Source organism: Haliotis rubra, unplaced genomic scaffold (genome assembly GCF_003918875.1).
Source record: "Haliotis rubra isolate DU_JTF1 unplaced genomic scaffold, ASM391887v1 Scf654, whole genome shotgun sequence".
NCBI classification, from domain to species: Eukaryota; Metazoa; Mollusca; class Gastropoda; order Lepetellida; family Haliotidae; genus Haliotis; species Haliotis rubra.
Window position 1 is genome coordinate 411782 of NW_025767362.1, and position 19572 is coordinate 431353.

Below are 19572 nucleotides of genomic sequence, written 5' to 3' on the forward strand. Positions count from 1 at the left end.
CCGTGTCGCAGTGTCGTTGGAAACGACGGGGTGGAACCTGTTCTGTCGTGAGAAGACGCTGCAGACGCCGGCGTGAGTCAGCCTCTGTGACTGTGGCGGTATGTCAGCTTCAGACTCTGGCCGGATCTCCATCCATCAAGGTCATCTCTGCCCACTGATGTAACACGCTGGCTGCATCCTGACACTGAGCAGGAGGAGCAGCTACACGACCCCAGTGTATGTTTCCCCTGGCAGCCAGCAGCCCAACAGGTTACACCAGCCACCTCTCTCTGTAGGACTCATACTGTCCTGAAGGTTATTCTCATGCACCAACTTACTTCCCTGTGTTGTCCTTCTTGAAAAACCGGAAAACATATATACAGTTGAAGCTTTGGTCTTGATAAATGAATAGAAAAATTTTCACCTCCGGCTGCCCAATACGAAAACACTCGCTTGAATTAGTCATTGTGGGATTTGTTCTTAAACACAACAAGAATAATCATTCCGCCAAGATATTTGATATCAAGTCAATCACGGCCTACGTTTAAATTCACTGTCACGATGGTACCTTGTTCCGTGTCTGTGCGGTCCCCAAAACAACTTCCACAAAAAAACAAAACAAAAAACAAAACAAAACCTTTATACAAAACTGTGTCTGTGCTCATGTGAAGTGTTTGTCATTTAAGCCCTGGGCTTAATAACGGAAAATGACCCTCCGTTAACAAATATAAACCCCATAATTAAGCACAGGGCTTAAACAAATCTTGTAACTGAAGAAAATGATTCGAAGACAGTAAAATGGAAAACTTTAATAATGATAACATTTATTGCGACTGCATTTGAGTCAGATTGGTCTATTTGGTATGTAACTGGGACTCCGAAACGTTTAACGTGAAAAACTCTAACTGTACTACACACGTTATATATACTGACGTTCAATGTTGCAAGGGACGTCACTCTCGTTAACGGGAAAATTAAGCCCATGGGCGTAATTCGAGTGGGCTTAAATACGGGAAATCCCGGTATGTATACTCAATACGTAAGTATGCGGTGAATCGCTTTATTAATTAATTACACCTGTGTTTTAAAAAACCCCTGATCAATTCCCAATATCAGTTCAATGTGTAGAATAATATCGGTGGATAAATATATTGTTAAATAAAACCTCAAATCACATTACCTCATTTTATAGCCGGTGGGGTGGTCTAGTGGTCAAAGTGTTAGTTCGTTACACGAGAGAATCGGGTTCGATGGGTGTAAAGTATGAAGCCCATTCTTGACGTCCCGACTGGACAAAGTAAAGTATAGCCGACGGCTAAGTCATTCAATCACTTACATCACGTTAAGCAGCACACTGTAGCTTGAAGCCCAGTGACATGATCCTATTCGTGTAACATTGACTACACCCTCACTAACTAGCCCGCTCATTACGGCTCTACCTGACGCGCTCCCCTCACCCCCAGGTGCCCCTGAACTAATCCAGGTATACAGACAAGTAGATTTCCCGCTCCCCTGGTGTTAGCGCGTTATCACCCCTCAAACAACCAGCTTACTCTTCTCCTACCAGAGCTCGCTCGTCTACAGGGTCAATATTTGCTGGCTAGTCCGAATTTTGCTGTTCGGAAGAGAGCAATTTGGTCGGCGATTTAGTTTTATCCTCCAGCTAACCGAATGTGTTGTTAAGGAGGACAGGAGCCACTTGTTAGATGGGGCTGTGGGTTTAAGTACATTGCACCAACAGAAACATACATCGTCTCCGATCTGGCATTTACAAACACTTGACCGACGTGGACGTCTTGCTAGGGAATTCTGCCCCCAAGAAAAGTCAGGATCGACCTGTGTGGCAGTTTAAGTAACCATGATGACCATAACGTCCAGGCATCTTCAGATCAATGCAACTCTCAAACAACGCGACCTTCAAATCTCTGCCGTTAGAGGTGATCTATAACGTTAAATAACGTGTATATTTACTATTTGCCATGTTGGCAAAACAAAACCCCGAGAGACAAACCAATAATGTACATTCGCAAGCAAATAGAACCACGATTATGAACTATTTCATTCTGAATTTGTTAAGACAGCTGAAAGTAGAACTATTTGGTTGTAAACAAAACGTTGACATTGATACACAGGAGCCTGAAGGTGTACTGGGTACAGGGGGGTCGGGTTACACCGTTACATGGGGGTGGGGAAGGTAATGGGGTGTTGTTGACGTGATCAGAGCACGTTAGTGTGTGACAGATTAGTACATGTAGATGTGGACATGTATATCATGTACTCGACTTCCGGTAATTACTGTATAACGGCCTATTACAAGGGGCGGTAACTGTGCTGCTGTTGTGACCTCTATTTCACACCAATATAGGAATATGTTTGCGCAGTTAAGTTGATAAGAAATCACGTTTTCTTACAAAAATAGTTTTTTTTATGATATGTAGTTGTTCTTTTGTTTCGCATGTTACTTATTTGAAAATGTGAGAACAGGAATGCCTTTCATGAAAATAATGTCTACAGGAGTGAGTCTGTGTGATAAGTAAACCAGACACTGATTAGAGTCACACATGACATCCCCGTTAGAACATTACATACTTATATATGATATTTGTGGTGTCGTTCGGGTTTCTTCGCCACCATGATGTGATGTTCCAGTAGTTCAAGGAATATGTGAAAGAGATCAAACAGTCCGTCACTACTATTAAAAATATTGAAGGGGTGATGAATGATAAAGGTAATTATGTTGACAAATTATAAAAAAACTTTCGGTAATTCGGTATCACTACATAAAACTGCTTTAAAAGACCGATTTAAACTTTCCTTTTAAACTCAAATAAAACACAACGTTTAATCGATTCACGACTAGATACACGATAGAATATCGAGGATGTTGAGACAATTACTTACGATTAAATATGACTACATAGTAAATTACAAACCTATGGCAGGTGCATCATACAGTACAATTGAGCAGTTTGTGGCCTTCGAACATTGATACGTATTTGGAAGCTTATTGCGAGAGACACAAAGGACTTTACGATGGAAGGCACTAATATGCTTTACATTATGTCTAAATCTCACGGCTATCATTCGTTAAATATGAGTCGCTTCTAAATTCAAGTTTCAATGCTTTAGTGAAGGATTCTTCAGAAGAACTGTTGATATCAGATGACCAATTTTGAACAATCTTTGAAAATGGGAAAATTGTAGAAAATTGTAGAAATGACACGGCTGGTTTGTCCATACAGTAGTATTACCAATGCATAAGAACATGGGGCATTGTAGCTATTTTATTGTATTTGCTATGAATATGGCATGTTCTATTTAAAATGTTCACGTGTTGCACAATTCCTTTATCCCGTGTATCATATTTCCAATGTCTTATGGTAAATAACCTGGACTCCATCGGTAACATGACTTCTTTTTGAGAGAATATTGACTGAGAGGAGAGATGACAATAGTGGTGTCATTTCCAAACAACGCCATCCCCTAAATACAAGGATTTGTTTTCGATAGCACAATTTATGTATGTGCGTACATGATAGGTTGCTCAAAGCACGCACATTCCGTCCATCCGTGTTTGCGACTTTTACGTTCATCCAACCTTTAGCTGTTTGTTGACGTTGTTGAAAGTGAAATCTTCAGATGGCAGTATAGGTCAGTACTGACCCGTTATAAGGGACGTGCAGTGAGTAACATTTGGACATCAGCTACCGTATTCACTTTGTCATGACTACATAGTAAGTGTAATGGTCCATGGTGGTTGATTATTAAAATTATCCAGATTTATTTGATTCAATTTGATTTGTGTTTTGTATCAAGGCGGCTACAGACCATTATAAACCAGTTATTGTTACTAATTCTAGGAACCAACATCGCTGGATCACACATGATTCTTTATAAGTGGTCGTTATGCAGCTTAAAGAGTGCAGACTATTCAAAAGTGTTGAAAAACATTTATGCACTATCCTTAGGACACGGATAATATTTGATATAGGAGACAGTACAGCAATGGCCAAACACGGATGGATGTACATCCAACGCAAGGACATTTGCTTTGTGCTTCTGCAGCTTGACAAGTGTTAAGCAAGTGCAGTTTGTGACCTACCAACTTAAACAAAAGCGTCACTGTTTGCACCCAAGTTGCCCATGGCTTCTGTTTGCCTTCAATCACACCTGTAACATCAACCCCGTTCTCCAAATCTATTTCCACCACCAACACCTAATAGTCCAGTCAACGACAATGCAACACTTAATTTTCCCCACCCAAATTATCCCAGCACACGCGAACTATACACGGTTAACATATTGGAATGTGTGGCTGTAAACAGACAGATGAACGCTTCTCTATAATCTTTACCACAATGTCATGATAAAGTTTCCCACTATTAGCACAAATTGAGCAGACGAGATTCTTGAAGGGTCATCACCCAGCGTCTGCTTGCGTCACGTGGTGCAAGACTGTCCAACCTTCGCTGACAAGCGAGCTCGACATTTTTACCTTCACTGTCGAATGAGGTGAATCGATCCGCGCTCGGAATACCCTTTGAAAAGCACCTTCCCGTCACAAGGTGGCATGGCTTGAAACCAAACATACACGAAGCTGACATGCTTGTGGCGGCCCAGACCTTCTTGAAGGCGGGATTTGTCGGCCGTATGTTGTGCGAGTCGACTCAAAGTCAATATTGTCAACCTGCAGCGTCTTAAAGGGGTGGTAGGGGCATACACATTCAGGGACAGGGGAAGTTACAAACATGCAGCTAGTTGCCCTTAGAAGCCTCTTGAGTTCAGTCCTTTATACGCCAAAACACTCTTCTCCTCAAGGGCCCTTGATGCATTGCGGCCATACGTCTTTGAGGAAATGTGAATAGACAGTATACGAAGTCCAATATTGTGAACAGCGCGGGTCTGCTTTCAATACAATAGAGTCAATAAATTGTTATTAGTCTTATTGAATTTGATAAAAAAATCACTTTTACTGTGAGCATTATTAACTGGGGTCAGCGCCAAATGAATAGACAGCAGATTTGCGTGAACCCGAAGCCATCAGGTACTGTATAGAAGAAGTTGATAAATTACTATGGTGTGGTGCTACAAATACGATTTGTAGTCCTAGATTTGGAACAAATTCAACAGGAAAACAATATATTCTTCCCCGGGAATAATATATTCTTCCTTGGTCTAAAGAAACACATTTTTCAGCATGATTACCTTCCTTGTGTCTCGAGTTTTGATTAATCTCATATTTGACCATTCGCCAGCTGTTATAACACATATCCTGTGGAACACAAAGATAGTGCACAGAAAAGTCTATACAGAGTTCTGTATTATGTTTATGCACTGGATTTTCAAATATAATTTTTGTTTCATGATATTCATTTTTGCAATAAGAAAACACGAATTTAATGCTGTCTTTTACATGGATGTAACATCAATCATTACATATACACAATGTACTCAACGAAAGAGAGCAAAACATCTATACTGAGAAAAAATAGAATGTGTCGAATGTTTACTTTGGCGATAATGTACGTTTAATCATTTTTATGACAAACTGTCAAAGATTATTCAAGGTATAACAGGTATCATTTTAATGTCTGATACATTCTAATCCTGTTTCATTCAGAAAATAACAATCATTAAGAAAAACAACTTCAGCTGAATGACACAAGGCACATGAAGTGATGCCCATCCTTATAGACATTCACGTGTACATTCATGTCACAAACGTCTGAATCTTTATGATGTGGAGGCGGGCTTCAGTTGTCTGTGGTTTGCCTACATTTTAGTTTTGTTTGGCAGAAATTCAGCAGGCGGAGAACTTATGTCTTAATATTTGTGCATGGCGCTGTCTGTTGCACTTTGAAAAACCCCACATGCACAGTTATTGAACTCTGTTTTATATATTTAATTTGTATATGGCCTATTAACTTATAAGGTTAGGCCGAAAATAGTTGTGTTTATTATCCTGAGCCATCTCTAAAAATCTGTGTTATCCATAATGTATTCGCTGTATGGGAGGTTTCAATTCCAATGCGATATTTATACGTAATGTAAGAGGACTCACAACAAACCAATAATAAGTTGTTATCGTAACACTTCAACATGAACATGTAAACACTCACACAACAATTGACTTATAAAAGCGTAACGAGGGACAAGATTTTATTGATGCAGCCATTTACTTGAAAACACCAGAGGTTTAAATATTTACCGTTATTGTTGACATCAATCTATCTACACGTGGTAGGGGGTATACATTACCCCCTAACTGTAGTTTAACAACTGATTCGACCAAATTGACCATTCCTAAGTAGGAGCCATAAATATGTTACCAGCGTTGAGCAGGTGGCGCCATATCGATGTCAGCTATCACAAGCTGCCACCGAATCCTGTTGCGCCAGGCATAACGGGTGGGTTTGAATGTTCAGTGTATGACTGCCCGCATTGGTATGTGTATGGAGTGTCCATCTCGAGTGTGCAATGGCGATTATTTCTACCTTGCCTTTATCCGTTAATCGAGTGTGACCAGTCACATCCGCTTTTCTTCGTGAAAGAGAGGACATGCTTTCACTTTTTGAAGCAGTGTTGTAAATAGCGTGGGCAATGTGAGCCCATGTCGTGTTGGTTGTGTCTGGCGGAGCTACACAGGTGTGTTCTGTCTCTGGATGTTGGCCTTCTGTGTTCCATGCTAGGAGTAGCAGTTACTGCCAGACACGGAGGCTGGCAAGGTGATGGCCAATCCTGCTCGCTGCAGGTGTATGAACAGGGATAATTAAGGTAAATTGGGTAATTAACTAGAGCAAACTACACAGAACCTCCTCCTCGTGTGGACATAAAACGTGTAAACCATTGGTGGATTAGAGAGAGAGAGAGGTGATCCTCCTTATACATATACAAGACTATACTCTCAACACGGTCAGTAGAGAAAGGTAAAGGAGATCCTCCTTATAAATATACAAGACTATACTCTCAACACAGTCAGTAGAGAAAGGTAAAGGAGATCCTCCTTATACATATACAAGACTATACTCTCAACAGAGTAGAGTAAAGGAGAGACTATACTCTCAACAAGAGAGATCCTCCTTATACATATACAAGACTATACTCTCAACACGGTCAGTAGAGAAAGGTAAAGGAGATCCTCCTTATACATATACAAGACTATACTCTCAACACGGTCAGTAGAGAAAGGTAAAGGAGATCCTCCTTATACATATACAAGACTATACTCTCAACACGGTCAGTAGAGAAAGGTAAAGGAGATCCTCCTTATACATATACAAGACTATACTCTCAACACGGTCAGTAGAGAAAGGTAAAGGAGATCCTCCTTATACATATACAAGACTATACTCTCAACACGGTCAGTAGAGAAAGGTAAAGGAGATCCTCCTTATACATATACAAGACTATACTCTCAACACGGTCAGTAGAGAAAGGTAAAGGAGACCCTCCTTATACATATACAAGACTATACTCTCAACACGGTCAGTAGAGAAAGGTAAAGGAGACCCTCCTTATACATATACAAGACTATACTCTCAACACGGTCAGTAGAGAAAGGTAAAGGAGACCCTCCTTATACATATACAAGACTATACTCTCAACACTGTCAGTAGAGAAAGGTAAAGGAGACCCTCCTTATGGACTACACTATGAACACAGTCAGAGGAAACCCTCAAATACAGACGCCTGCCTATACCCAGATATAGGACATCATCCGCAAACATGTACCTGGCTATACCCTAACATAGTCAGACAGGTATGCCGAGAGCTTGCACAAGATCACACTCTCATGATCGTCTTGATGAACAAGATGCCGTTAGCTGTTGTCAATGCATACCTTAACGGCAAATTGAATTATAGTGTATCATCACATTGCCGTTCCCGTCATGCTCCACACATAACCCGGGTTTAACCAACTCATTACCCTTCTTTGCCAGCCCAAATCAAAAGAAGCATCACGCATACACCAACATGCCGCCGTGGCCTCTAACCCAGCTTGCTTCACGCCGCCACCGTCGGAACGACGTTAACGCTCCCGTGTTAATGCCGCCATCTTGTGGACGCCACGTCCGCCTGTTGTCTGTGGATTATGAGGGGCAAAGGTCACAGCGAGGGACAGGAAGACCGCTGGATGGAGGGGGAGAAGAAAGGGGGACGTTTGTTTGACGGAGATGTTTGTGAAGACGTTAGCCTGTAGTTACACATGTTGCAGTAGTCACGGAAGAATTCAGCAAATGGTCAAGGGGGATTTAAGCCGGAACCCAGTCCTATACTTAACACGATCAGGTATTTTTAAAGCGTCGCTTCCTGATCCGAGCATGGTCAGTAATGCATGTAGCGCTGACCAGTCGGGAAACTGAGGATTGCATATACCACCTGATATGTTTCATGCAGATAGCTAAAGACTATATCGTGTCTTCATCTGGATATATTTCACATTGAATAACACAGCAATTGAAAACCTTTATATCAATTCTACTTAAAAATATAATATGTAAAGATATATCACTTTTCAATGCAACTCCTTATCCATATAAAGTTTAGTTTTATCATTGATATTTGTAGAAGTCACACTGCAACCTTGACCTGGCTGTGAACGGTAGGGTTACCCTAAATGGCGTGCAAAGGCAGCGACCATGGCAAAAATCTCCCGTCAACAAACACATATGAAATGACATTCGGATTATTGATAATAGTGAATGGGAGATGCGTGTGTGGCTTATAGGAATATTGCAGCAATATCACGACAGGAGACACGGAATGGTTTCAACCTAGCAGCTTGACGCCTGAATCTATACAAGCACCTGTGAACTACGGACTAGCATCATCATCTACAGCATGTCTGTCTTTGTGTGCAACATTAGGGGAATAAATCAATGCCACACGTGTTAAATCACTGCTGTAAAGGTTGCACCTGTAAGTTGAAAACGACTAGTGCTACAAGACGTTTCTTTATGGTTATCCAACGTCCATGTTATAAGATGACACGGATGAGTTCATGTATTAATAAATCTATCCAGCCAGTTTGTATTTGTAAGAGCTTCAGATTCCGTGTGAGTAGTCGGACAAAATGGCCGTGGTTTGTTCAGGTGATGCTGGATGTGGTGGAGCATATCCCCTGGCTGGTGACACTGGGACCTTTCAGTATTGTTTGATTAATTTCACATTAGCTCGGTCGACACACCATCTGTAACAGGTTCCAGCCCCTACCGATCTCATCACGCGGCCCAGTGGGCTACCAGAGCCAGGTCAATTTGCTGCGGATGGTAATAAGCTTACACGGGCCCCTAATGTGCCATTACCCACAAAGCTAGGGCCCTCCTTACCCCTATGTTAGGGTCCTCCACAATGACTAAATGCTACCTTCGCCGGCTGCTGAAAAGGGAAGCGAAAAGGGGCGGTGTAGGAGGACGGCCTTGGTGAACACCATTGTACCCTGTACACGATGACACGGACTAATCCCGATGCTTCATAAATCAGATGATAAAAGTAAACATTATGAATTATACACAGTATATCAAACAGCGAGCATGGGTACATACAAAACCCCATAGAAGCATCGTGAGAGCCACAGATGGTCGCCGGTCAAGACATTCCTTCAACTTTGAAGCTTTGTCAGGGGTCAGTATTGGCCAGTTAGTGTCCTCAGATAGTACTTGTCTCTTGACACAGCTGGGTCTGTAACTAAAGAACAGAATGTTGTTTCTCGGACATCTTTTATTTATTCTAGTTTAAGTATTTATATATGTTATATTTTGGTTATATTTACTTACTGAAGCCAAATTCTCTCGCTTGTAGACAGTACAGAAGGAACCGACTATTGTTCACAATGTATACAGGTGTTATATATGTATTATTCTAATAAAATATTTATTTATTTACTGATGTAAAAATCATGTATACAGTAGAAAACATTACTTTAAGAAGATTTTCAGGTTCATTTAGCTAAAACTATTATAAGAACTTTGAGAAACACTACTGAATGAATTCGTCATGGCCAAAGATCCCAATGTATTTGGACGGTTTACTCTGATGGCTTTGGATTAAAGAAGTAATAACTAAAACAAGCTGATCCCAACACAGTTATGACATATACTCGGGTACTCGGATGCACTCCGTCGGTTAAACAAGACAGTGGAGGTTCCAAACATGGCTGAGATTCCAGTGTTCTCGCCGCCATTAAATCTATAAAAATCGACCCACAAAAACTGATAAAGTAAAAGGGAACCAATGAATATATACAGTGCTGAGAGTTGTACGAACATATAAACTTAGGCAGAAAGTCCAACAACAGTACACGATACCGATAACTACTTGGTGCTAGGTGACGTCGAGGTGTTACAAAGATAGCCTGGATATTAGTCCCAGTATTGCAGCTTCCATGACAGTTGTTTAGTTGTACAGTTTTACCATTGAGTATACTTTTAAGTGATACCTTCAGTATGCCATGTTGTTTTCGCCGGATGGGTATTGCGGATTTACTCTTCAATCATGGGCTCGTAGCAACTACACGACTGAAACAACTTTCATTAGATGACTGGGCACCGTTGTACAGAGTGATCTTAGTGCTATGGTGATTGTAAATCCCATACCTTAACACAGACTTACGACTAGCGTAGCGCTAAGGTTGTTTTGTACAACGGCACCCTGGTCTTAATAATATTTACTTACTATCTCATTATTGGTATTTCTTGTTAAACATGTATAGTATGTGTACTCAATAGCCGCACAGGTTACTTAACTTCTCCCTTGTTTCACGGGCAACTCTACCCTCCACAAAGCCATTTTAAAACCAAACTAAAATATATAAACTGTGTTGGGTATATTGAGACCATGGAAAGCATGGCGATATAACATTTATCAACCGAGCTACTGATTGAGGGAGCATTCCATGGTGACCATGTTCCGACAAACCCAAATGACTACCTACCAGCACTGCGCTTGTGTGCAGGTGTTTAGGAAAACGCTCTTCCTATTGTATATGTGCTATCTTCCCTGCTAAGGACACAATCTCATGTTAAATCTTCCATCGATTTTCTATTTTCACGCCATACACAGATCGGACATGAAGATAAAACCGAGCCGCGGTTATTAATAATCAGCTTCCATTGAAGGCCGCACGCTCTACGATGTCAGGAATTAAATCTCTCTCTTAGCCACATAATTAACGCTCATATTCTCAAACCACAAATCATATGCTAGTTCAATATTTCATGGTTCCATTAAAACCTTAATGCACTTTGTAGATAACGCACGTTGAAATATCAGAAGCTCAAGCCACGGCTTTCATGGCTATATGAGCGCTATATATAAATGAATGTTGGCCGAAACCACCAGCGGCCAAACATGCATGTGTGATTTATTTCCATGTCGGATTGAAATAATGGGCAAAAATAAAGCCTACTTAGTGTAGGAAATGGTTGAGATGCCCCAGAATACCCCGCGGCTGAAATGTGATCCGATTGATGATCTCCCAGTCACCTGTCGGGATCGTGGAAAGTGCCTTGTAGATTCGGGGGAATCTCGGTACTTTCCGTCAGTCTGGTTTCTTCTCACACCCGTCGTGTTTTGATCTTCACTACATAGTGAAACTCTGTTACCTGGAACTTCAAAGCCAAATACGACTTATGCATATTACGTTTCGGCATTGACAGATATACCCGAGAGTACGCCATGACGTATGCTGAAACAGGCCACGTTCTCATATCCCAGTGAAGAAACGTATTGTTTCTTTCTGGTACGGAACTCTATTCTTGAAAACGAAGGTAGATTAGTTGTTTTGGTGTAAAAGATACTGGTTACTGAATCTCAACCTCATTGGTCACTACCGTGGATCATTTTACATTTATGGAACTTTACAAAATTCTAATGATACAATGACTGTCAACAGTGAGAACAATCCTACAAAACATTTGTCAATCACACATTTTGCAAACAGTACAACGATCACTCATTCTCATCTAAATTAAATATAGCAGCTTTGCTGTAGTACGGTTTACACTTGCCACGAGAGCTATCTCGTTTGTTAAGGTAGGATCAGTTATTGTTGGTCGACCATTTGATGGTCCTGACAAGACTCGACATTTACAGGCCGCCCTCGTACTGTTGGGCGGCGTCAGGCAACACGTACCTATATATGCAATGATGGTGATGGTGTTCGTTAGTCCGTAGACACCACGCTCCCAGCTATTACTGTCGGAGACATTACATATGCTGAAGTACATCACTCCTTACATCGGTGGTCACACTCACTGACAGTTGAAACATGTGATCGTATTCAAAGTACATAGACATATGCTCATGATGTCAGTCACTGGATAGTCTGGTCCTGAGTCGAATATTTACAGACAGGCATCATGTACCTGGAATACTGCTGAGTGCGGTGATTTTAGTGGTATGGTACAGCCCGGGTTATCTCCCTAAAATATACCAGGTACAATAGCCTTCAAGTGAAGGACAGTATACCTTACTTGTGTGTCCAGAATTAATAATTGCACTCAAGGTTCTGTTAACTCTCAATATAGTGTTTCGTCGCAAATCATTTGAACCTAGATCATGTGATTAGAATAGGGCATGCAGTACATTACCTGTGAACTTCCGTAGCCTTTAGTATAGGGTAAACCTTGTTATTATCAATGGTTCTCTCCAGCATTGTCCAGATAAAGGAGTGTCACCATGTGTGTATGGAGCAAGGATACAAACATCCCCGTCATATGTGGATGAAGTCGCATGTCAGGGAATACTATCTATTCATCATGTGTCTGATGTTTTGCAATCATCAAACCAAGGACTTTCAGGCTGCGGAAACACAAACTGTTCAAACTTTCGTGACAGAAACCTTTGTTTGTTATATAATACAATGTGTTGTTATCTGTGTGTCATTAATTTGTGTAATGTTGTTTTCAAGATGGAACAAAACGGTTGTTGAGCCGATGCGGATGGTGTATCCTCATCTCTTCCACATGATCCGTGATGACGTACTGCCTGATGCCAGTGAATGTAGAAGTATTGAAAAGTACCAGCCACGAGTGCCAGTTCCCTTGACGTCATGGTGTATTTATGTGATAGATTGCCCCTGATCAATACCTACAGATGCCACCTACCTAACTAAACTCTCCTATCCTAGTTATAAATTACCATTACTTGGCATCTCATTCCGGGTGCGAGATCTTGTTAAATAACGCGAGAGTTGTATCACATTTACGAAATACCGGTATTGAATTCTGCGCCTCACTTACGTCACGGGGGAAAGCCCCATCTACGGGGGGTCTCACAATCCCTGCCAGACGCGGACAATTAAAGGATTTCAATTTCAAATGTTGCCACATTATTGAGTGGTTATTGTAACAAATGAGCGCTCCATCAAGTGCCGGGAGAAGGTGATAATACAAGGTTGTAGGCCGATGAACATTGGTGCGGTAACATTGCCAGGTAACTGCGCATTGATAGGTCCAATCTATCAAGTGTGTATGAAGGGGATGTTCGAGGGGAGGGGAGGCAACGCTAAGCAGGCTGTCGCAAGGGTGATCTAATACCGCCCATATTCATCTGAAATACATAATGCGGTACATATAAAATACATATAAAAAGAAACAGCTGAAGTCAATATTTTGTCCAAAACATGTGATTCATTTGTGAGGCTGACACAAATTCAGATTCAGCTTGAATATACAAATACATGTAAGCATCTATTGCGTTTCTTGAAGGACAATAGTGGTGTCAAGCATAGGCACTGATGGATGGTAGGATTAAGGGTATGGTCTGAAGTAGCAAAATCTCCGACCTATTTTCACTGTTAATTGTACATATTTGGGATTAAGTGTAAACTACAAATGTTTTTGCATAATGTTTTCCACGGGGAATATATCTAACATATGTCATGTTTGTGATTACATTTCTCTTTCACTTTACGCTTTAAGGGTTAAATAGAGATTCTTGTATTGTTTGGATTCCCACTGACAACTTCTGGGTCGGATACAGCTTTTTGAGAAAGAGGGGGTGCACACTTCATTTTCACGACCGTTTCAATAGCCATTTAATAAATGGTGTGTGTGTGTGTGTGTGTGTGCGTGTGTGTGTGTGTGTGCACACACATGCCTCTGGATCCGCCTATCGGAACTTTCTAAAATGCATTGTGTATTTTTATTTGAAACTCCTTTTGATCAGACGTCCCAAGAAAAATAGGTTATACCATTAGATGTTAGTTTTGTTGGGACAAGCAAAAACCTTTTGAGTGTTGGCAATGAACTATATTAAAGTGACTCGCTGCACTTCATAAAGACATCTCCCTACATCGCAGTTTCAGACCATATACTGACATGGAAAAAATGTTTAAGACATTATATACGTTTTTGTCATTGAAACTGTGGAAGCATTCCTCTATATCAGAGTCGAACAGAAACGTGTAGATATTGGGGGCGTCTGGGGCCAAGTATGCACATAGATGCGCGTGCAACGTTTTTAAATGCAAAACATCATTTATCTCATAAATGTGGCATCCATGCTCAATATCCACATTTTTTTATTCCATGTAGTAGAAAAAGGATGTACACTAAACGCCAAAAGAAGCGTTACCCTCGTACCTTTTTGAATTACTATCAAAGATATGTTAGAAGGTATTAGTTTACAAAAAAAGTTTAACAACACGGCTTTATGCAAATCACGAAAAAAAATCTCAAATGCATTCATATTTAGGCGAAATGCATCTATTTCAGAAGAGTTAAATTGTCCTATTTTCGTCCATGCCGAAATAAACCAATAACAGTGATTTAGATGTCCAAAAGAAAGGTTGAAATAAAATTCTTCTTTGTGACAAAGTTAAACAATTTGAAGTCACCATTTAGCAACTATTAAAACAAGAAACAACTGTTGTAGAGTGTGTAAAATTGTAAAATAATCATTCCTATGATTTCAATCTTTTAAAACATTTTCTGCTAATTTGCATTAGTGAAAAAAAGTAAAACGTGTCTTTGATATTGTGAAAAAGCGTTTAGGAACATCTAAAATTATCTTTGTTAACATTTTTGCTTGCAAAGTAACATTTTTCCATTTTCTGTTTACACTTAGCAATATCAATCGTCAAAACGCATCAATATTCAAGCAGTATTTGCATCCATTTCACGTGTACAATGATTCCACAGGGTATAAAGAGAGCCTAGAATGCATGATATGATACACAAGTACGAGAAATATGCCACAATTAACAGCTGAAGAGAGAGAAAGAGCCATTGGGATGGTGCAGATGGGGTCGACATACAATGTTGTTGCCAACGCACTCGGATGGCACCGTATCACGGTTATAAGACTTTTTCGGGGCTTCAGAGAGACTGGGGTCCCCGTAGATAGACCAAGAAGTGGACGTCCACGCATCACAACGCCAGCTGAAGATAGGCACCTCCGTCATCAAAGTAGGAGAGTAACGTTTCTTTCTAACGTTTAGTGTATATAACGACTTTAGTCCAAATAACTGTGGACCCGTGAAGATCCGGGTTAGAATTGGTCTTCAGCAACTCATGCTTGTCGTAGAAGGCAACTAACGGGATCGGGCGGTCAGGCTTGCTGACTTGGTTGACATTATATCCCAATTGCGTAGATCGATGCTCATGATGTTGATCACTGGATTGTTTGGTCCAAACTTGATTATTTACATACCACCGCCATAACAAACCCGATAACAGTGAGGTGCAATTGTGGATTTCTCACTGGCACTGCAGAAGAAGGGAAAGGCAGTAAGAAGCATTTGTATGGACCACAACGTATTTCACCATTCCCGGGCAGATACAAGACCTCAACATATTACCATTCACGCAATTACTTGTTCGTATTGTTGGCCGTAATAACGTACTACCTAACGTTACATTTACATGGAAAATAACAAAACCAAAGTTTCAAAATTCTTCGGCAAGATGCAATTTGCATTGTACCTACTACACACAGGTCTTCAATTGTTCATTTACGACTTGTGCTTGTCCGCCGGGAGCGTCCGCAGTGGTCGCAGAGCTGATGTTGAACGTTCCAACAATGACGTGGACGTCACCACACCCTCCCACACCGGTGTAATCAGTCGTATGCTACAGTCTCAGAACACAAATGTAAGGTATGTTTAATGAGTGTTTGATATCATAATGGACCTATTTCATTTTTTGCTCGGGTTGCCCATGACAATACATCACCAAACAAATGACCGATGTTACATCTCTCAAAAAACGTGGTTGCCAATTTCATTGAGACATATTACCAAATCTGACGGAAGACAACGTCCCACAATGGTAGGGCGGAGATCACTGACACCGAGGATAGCCGATTAAAGACGAATTTGCCCGCACAACCCTTAGGGTGGAGTGTGGGGTGTGGGGGGTGTCTTACGTCGATAACAATGAAATTACAAATACAGGTCTTTAAGTCAACGTATTTTCTCCCTATTACGTGGTTTGATCGACTGTCTGCAGACACTGATGCGTCAGAGGTAATGTGCCAGCACTGATTGTTTTCCGCTCTGGTGATGCGTAGCCGCTCGCACTGCCCACTGCCCACTGGGCGTATATTCAGCATACATACAGTTACATGGCGTGCGAGTGGTCAGTTGAAACAGCGAGGTTTGTTTTTGGTGAAGTTGTCACTTGTACTTCCGATAGAAGAGTAGTATATGAATGGATCACTTATACAACGAGCTCTGGGTGGCATCGACTTGCGAAACGCATTACATCGCTGAACTGACTTACAATATACTGGCTGCACCCAACACTTGTCCGCATAGTGTCGTCTGCTGGTTACCCTGTTCCCAAACGCTTGATAATGATTTGAGACTTATGTACCTTTGCTCACATGTTTCTTAACCTGCCACTCGGGATTACAATTAATGCCAGATTAGCAGATTACAGATTTAGAGCGATTCTACACACTGGACTTTGTTTGATTGTCAATTTGCAGAATTAAATTCTTAACGACCTAAACGACAGAATCAAGGTTGAAGTCGTCCGCTCCTCAGACAGCTGAACGAACGAAGTCCACAATGGTCAATATTTAATTTGCCAGTTAAATTTGAGACCCAATAAAATCATTTGAGAACGTAATTGTCGCAGTGTCAGAGGTTGAGGTGGCACCATGGGAGGACGGACCGCCAGGGGTGGGGCACAATGACCACACCAGAAATGGACGGAGACGTCATCGAGCTGACCACTGCTCACAATCCCCTATCACCTGGTCTAATCGCTACCCCAACTCAACAAATTACTTTCTCCTTCCACGTTCCGTGACACTTGATCTCCGAAACACACAACAATATGGAGTCCGTCCCTCACTGGGATAATTAAGCAACGTCATTACCCGAAATGGTGGCGCAAGAAAAAAAGAGGCGTCCCCCCTGGTGTGAGCCACGCCTACTCGCTATCCCCGTCTCGTCTGAGTAGCGACATGTGCACTTCAACGATGGTAAATATAGATCTTCTGTATGAAGTACTGCCGGGGAAATATCAAGCATATCATGGCCTTTGTCACATAACACTATGCCGAGTTATGAGAGCAGAACCAACAGAAGTTGTTCAGGGTACGAATTATCCAAGTCGTAATTACAAGCCTTCGGTAAACGTCATCTTGGGGTCCGAATAGTTATATTGAACATAGAAAATCTGTGTTAAGTAAATTCATTGGCAAGGCCCTTCCGTTTCCCTGTTAGAAGATATATAAGAAACGCTCCGAGGTGTTTCCGCATGACTTTCAATGGTATTTGTCAACGTGGGCAGGTTGTTGTCGATAATGATAACGTCAGTTAAAGCTCTTGACGAGACAAACAAGTGGTCAACAGTACGAGCATCTGTGCTCGTCGAAGTTTATGATGACACACAGCCAGGAAGCGAGTTGTCTCCCCTGGTTGTCACCAATCTGAATACAATGAATACTCATTATGATCATCTGATCCCCACCTTACTCCTGTCCAGGACTAGCACGGGGGCCTCGTTGACTGGTGTTAGGTCCACAGGACTGTATTACATGAACTCACTCACATAAATGGGCTTCTTCCCAAGAACACAAGCAGAAGACATACATAACGAAAGTGAGTGAGTGAGTGGGTGAGTTTGTAGATTTGTACCTAATGTTTTGTGATAAGGTTTGTCGTCATGATGTGCCAGGATCCTGAACTGTTCTGCTGTAAGTAATGGCTAATTAAAACAAAACCCTGAATGCTAATTTCCTCGTGACAATCCATAGACATGCCACAGTATAACCACAGCTACCTGAATACTGACATGTCACGACTGTAGGGTGTGGCCAGCTAGCGTGTCAGTTGTTGAAGTCAGGAAATCTATGAAAGGTAAAACTGAAAAGTGTCAGTATTCCACCAACAGATCATAACGTGCCAAAGTATTTCTCTGTTATCGCAGGATCTAAATCTTCAACATTACCGAAATAATAGCAGTGGCAGCAAAGTCATCAATTTCTCTGTCACTGTGTAAACTGATCCGGCAGGAGTGTATGCTATGGCCTCGGCATCGCGTGTCGTCCGAGAGTTACCCATACAGACAACACTCACAGTTCCCTACTGCAGACTTGTTCAATATTCACTTGACTTGAACGCTGTGATTAAATTACCTAAAGTCAGCCGCGCTTCATTGCTCTTGTCATCGTACATCATTACCTCAGAAGGGGAAACGCTGAGCAATATATTTAGACTTATTCCAGACGAATGTTATACATTTACTCAACTATTGTTGTTAGTGACTGGCTTGTCTGGGTGTACAGTATCGGCCATGTATACAGGTGACTGCTATTGGTAGTGACTGGCTTGTCTGGGTGTACAGTATCGGCCATGTATACAGGTGACTGCTATTGGTAGTGACTGGCTTGTCTGGGTGTACAGTATCGGCCATGTATACAGGTGACTGCTATTGGTAGTGACTGGCTTGTCTGGGTGTACAGTATCGGCCATGTATACAGATGACTGCTATTGGTAGTGACTGGCTTGTCTGGGTGTACAGTATCGGCCATGTATACAGCTGATGACTGCTATTGGTAGTGGCTGGCTTGTCTGGGTGTACAGTATCGGCCATGTATACAGCTGTACAGGTGACTGCTATTGGTAGTGACTGGCTTGTCTGGGTGTACAGTATCGGCCATGTATACAGATGACTGCTATTGGTAGTGACTGGCTTGTCTGGATGTACAGTATCGGCCATGTATACAGATGTACAGGTGACTGCTATTGGTAGTGGCTGGCTTGTCTGGGTGTACAGTATCGGCCATGTATACATGTGACTGCTATTGGCAGTGACTGGCTTGTCTAGGTGTATCGATATATTGACTACAGACGTTATTGATGTCATGTATTGCTGACGTTATCAGGCTATTGTATTACTGACATCATCGGTGTATTGTATACGACGTTATCGATGTCATGTGCTACTGACGTTGTTGGGTTATTGTATTACTGACATTATTGATATATTGTATACAAACGTTATCGATGGCAGGTGTTACTAACGTTATCGGGCTATTGTATTACTGACGTTATTGATATACCGTATACAGACGTTATCGATATATTCTATACAGACGTTATCGATGTTAGGTGTTACTGACGTTATCTGGTTATTG